Consider the following 4,729-nt stretch of genomic DNA (forward strand, 5'->3'; position numbering starts at 1 on the left):
TACTGCCGAACGCTGGTACGCTTTTGTTGCCTTCTACACACACTTCAAGGCCAGCTGCCTCAATAATCATTTCTTCAGCGGCAGTGATGACCTTTTCTTGGTAGGGTCCCCCACCAGTCCGCTGCTTGGACGACTTGTTGAAAGAAAGTTTCTTTTTTGCCTGATACTTTTGATCTGCGAAAGCCTGGAACGTGGCCAACATTAATGATTTGTTTTCGAAAAAATATTATAATCATATCTGTACTTACTTTCCTCCACATCTTAGCATCCTTAACTGGTGGCCCTTCCGCATTTAATCGCCTCGAAAGCTCCTCCCAGAGTCTGTTGGACGAGACTGCCTTGCGCGGAATTCGGGAGATTATTTTTCGCTAAACTGGGGTTCGTTACTCGTTGACGGATGATATCATAACGAATTACGATATCAAGGTCACGTTCACATATGTAATAATCCGAAAAATGTGTTTTTACGTGTCGAGTAGTACGATATCGTATGTGACGGTTCGAGCCCAGACTGAAGTGAAATTCGCTGCGTCGTTTCTGTATACGTATAAGCGCTGCGACGCAGACGCTACTCGCGAGTAGCGTTTTGCCCATCATTGCTTTAAACTAAATAGTGTGCTTATATGTATGTAAATTTGTTCAAATTAAAATGAAGCAAAAAAGAAAGCGAGTTTATAAAAACTTGGTAAAAATGAGTACAACGGATTTATGGTTCGACTATTCATCAGAGGATGAGAGCTTAGTAGAAGTGGCCAGGAGTAGAAAATGTTGTATACAGTTAAAGTGTATCCTTTCGAATATATTTAGGAAATTTATCTACAAATAACACGTTTTTGAAATTCTGACCTTCCTCTCTTTTTCTCCACATCGAAATAATTCAGAACACTTTCGTTAAATTCACAAAGTTTCTTGCATTTATCGAGGTTGTACTCATGTTTGGGGAATAAAACACCGAAGTTTTCAAAAACAGATTTTTTTAAATAAAACGACTCTGAAGATGAGTTATGTTCGTTTCGATGAATGGAATATAGAATGCAATTCTATAGTAATCTTCAACGCTCCCAGTTTTGAAACAGCATTTATTTCTTTGGCTTTTTTTGATGCATGGCTTCGTCGTTCGAATGAACAGGTACGAATTACGAGACAAGCAGCACGTCTGTTATAATCCGAAATATGCATTTTTACGTGACGAGTTGTTCGTTCACGGCTGTCAGTATTCGAGCCAAGGGTTCCTTAATATATTTTTACTACATTGCATTTGAGTATGGAGAAGCAACTATCTGAAAGTATTTTACATAAAAAATTTACTAAGTATAGCCTTGTTTGTAGATGCAGTTAAAGAAAATACATGAAAACGCACGATTTTTTTTTAATTCAAAAAAATTTAAATATTTCATAAACGGTGACACTTTTACCTGAAAAATTTTTGCTTATCAGGGAGCAAGGCACATAAATACAGGTAGAAGCCAAAATGACGTTGCTCTCATGAGAACCAAACCTTTAAACTTCAACTTGATTTTATTTTATTTCCTATATTTCGTTACGCCTTGAATGTCATATCGTTGTTTTTTTTTAATGTTCGTTAATAACAAATTTTAATTTGCATTTGAATTTTTGTAGTGTTGTGCGGTTTATACTTAGTGTATGTGTTAAAAATGCAACACCTGAAGCGTTGTGTTTTATGTGGTGTTAAATATAAGGCAGATACCACTAATTTTTTAACGTGCCTCAATGTCCTTCGCGTAAGGAACGTTGCGAAAGCAGCTGTGGGCAGAGCTGCAGTGAAATGCCTTGCTGTGCGTTAAACATTTTAAAGAAGTAGATTCCACAAATACACCGGGAGGTACAGGAAAGGCACGTTTGAAGCCAAGTGCTGTTCCTATGACCCTTATGCCGAAAAGTCCCTCCAACAACACTGCAACTCATAAAACAAAACAGAAAACAACATACACGTTTTTTTCAAATTTTAACTAAAGAAAATAAATAAATAAGAATAAACTTCAAATATACTTAAAAACGTCAACCAGTGAAATGTATTTTTTTATTTTTCCTTACACACGCTCATTTTTATTTTTACTCTCCCGAAAACTTTGACTTTTGTAGGTTTGATGTCAATTTGGCTTCTACCTGTTTTTATTGTACCATGATCAGGGAGCTCACACTTCTCCTCAAGTTTGGCAGGTTACTTCTGGAACACCCTGTATATATATCTATATCTATACATATATATAGATTCGTCTTGATTCAAGCCACAGCGAATTCATATAAGGTGGTGTTGCTAGATCAGCTGCTTTAATTCGCCTCGGTACACATATGTCAAAAATCCTTATGAGTGAGTACGAAAGTAAGAGTGTTGGCATTTTCTTTCCCTCTTCCTCCTTGAACGAAGATTAGCTGAAATTTGACATTTCTGTACCGAAAGCGGAAGATGTTTAGAAGGACTATGACACTTTTTTATATTTTTAAGTTATTTATTTAATTTAAATTAAGAAAGCATACAAGTTTTAGAAACGGAAAATTCTACAAAATTCGCAATTAATCGTAAATGAGAGCCAATCTGAAAATACATAGGGCACATGCGGACTCGCAGATCTAAATATGCCCTAGAAATATGAATGCTGTTTTTGAATTTTTCTGAAGTAGGTTTTTTGTGGACCTATGGCGTTCGATGGATAAATATGTCACGAAAATGAACCCAAGATAAATGTAATTAGCTGGGAACGGATTTTATGGAAATTGCCTTTTTCTCTGCTAAAGAGATAGAGTATATTAGATTAAGAATGTCCACGCTTTAGCTTTCCATGATTCCATATATTCTCATTTGATGTTGCCTTTTTTTGCCTTTTCTGCTTTTGAAAAAGTGCTTATAGCGAGCGAGCCCCTATTCCTGATAATATGAAAGTTTCAAACGTTCCACATTTAAATGGGGCGCCACTTGTATCAACTCATGTCGAGCGCACGTTTTGTACATTTAAGGCTTTTCTTCGCGAAAATCGAATGAAAATACAGCCAGAAAACTTCAAAGTGCATCTTGTGGTTCAACGTTGCTGCAACTATAGAAATTAAAGTTTTGCGCAAGGCGAATTTATATAAGGTGGTGTTGTTTCATCAGCTGTGAGTAGCGTTTGATTGTCAAAATTTTGTATTTCGCTAGTGAGTGAGTGGAAACGTGAGAATGTTTGTATTTTCTGTCGCCCTTTTTCCTTCGGGGAAGAATAGCTGAAATTTGACAATGGCGCGCTAAAAGCAAAAACAAAATATAAGTAATTGTTGTATTTGTTGAATCGATACCACCTTAGTTTTGCGTGTTAAAAACTCAAAAGAAGAAAATAGTCAAAGATTCAAAGTACAAATTTTTCATATAATGAAACTAGTTCATAGTTTTTCCCTTTTTACTTGTAATATGAACATTTCTAAAGTAAATGCATTCCTTGATTATTTTCCGGTTTTAGTATTTTTTTAGTGCTTTCTTTTGCCCCTTTTGCGATTTATAGTGTCTTTTTCTGCCTTTCGCTATTTTATTTCCCCTTTTTAATAGGTTTTTGGTCCTAAAAATCCGTTCCCTGGTAATTAGTCATATAAATGCGTAATTATTGATTAAGTTCCATGTTTGTTCATTTCAAATAATTTTGACCGGTTTTACTATGCAAATACTCCTCTGTGCGTTGGCGAAAAGATTTACATAATTTCTTATACATTATAATTTATAAATAATCTTATAATTTATAAATAATCTTATAATTTAAAAATAATCTTGTGTGTGATTGAAGATTAAAATGAACAAAAAAACTTTTTAACAAACCTTGTTTTAAAATTTGCCGTTAGATGTAATTCATTTAACCTAAATTTTACTTTTCGCAGCCTTGAGGGGAGAGAAGGGGCGATCGCCCCCTTGCCCGCTGTATCCGCCACTGGTAAAAGCTGTTGCCAAATTCGTCTGCGACTTGGTACTCCCATCATTGAACCGGGTTTTGGCCGAAATAACAAACTGGAACTCTCATCGTTCGTTGCAATTACCGCTGTACAGAAGTCTCTTTAAAGAATTAGCAAAATGTTATTTTAAAGTCTAATTTCGGTATTGAGTGACCTTTTTAACTAATGGGCAGCGGAGGAAAGAATTAATGTTTGTAATAGCTACAAGGTTTGTTTGGGAGCATTCGTACGGGCTTAGTGATTCCACCTTTTCTTTTGAGGGTGTTACAAAATGGACTTCACTGGGTTTAGTAAAAAAAAAATCTGTTATCCATACACAGTAATTTTCAGTTGGACTTATCGATATGTTAAAAATCTACATAGGTACATAACGTCACTTGAAATGCAAAAAGACGTAACAACATCGTAAATGAAATGGAAAAAGCCGTGATTAATATTTTAATTTTTTTTTTTATAAAATGGTGTGGGGAGTTGTAATTTTATGAAATCCACAATATAAATCAAAAAGTGAATTTTGAATTTTTTATTAGTTATGACTTTTTGCATTTCAACGATGATGTTTGTTAAGTCTTTTTGCATTTCAGCTGCCGATAAGCATTTATTATTCTCCTCAGCAGCGTACAGGTTTAATAATCAACACATACTAGACATAAATCTAATTCAATTCAAGGTCTAACCCGAAATTAAATTACTGCAAATTTTCCTATTAGCAAAATCTGCTGGCACATACATATGTACGTAAATGATGTTGGATGTACGTAATATGTTTACTAGACGTTATGCGAGGGGAGACAAT

The 4,729-nt window shown here is 35.0% G+C and overlaps 1 protein-coding gene across 3 annotated transcripts in view; it reads right to left on the reverse strand.

The window, feature by feature from the left end:
- Positions 1-4,729, reverse strand: part of LOC118733535 (ubiquitin-conjugating enzyme E2 H) — a 39,959-nt gene that overhangs the window by 6,687 nt on the left and 28,543 nt on the right. The window lies entirely within an intron of this gene.

The sequence above is a fragment of the Rhagoletis pomonella genome, unplaced genomic scaffold, assembly GCF_013731165.1.
Source record: "Rhagoletis pomonella isolate Grant_MI unplaced genomic scaffold, Rhpom_1.0 Rhpom_scaffold_00002, whole genome shotgun sequence".
In the NCBI taxonomy this organism is placed as follows: Eukaryota; Metazoa; Arthropoda; class Insecta; order Diptera; family Tephritidae; genus Rhagoletis; species Rhagoletis pomonella.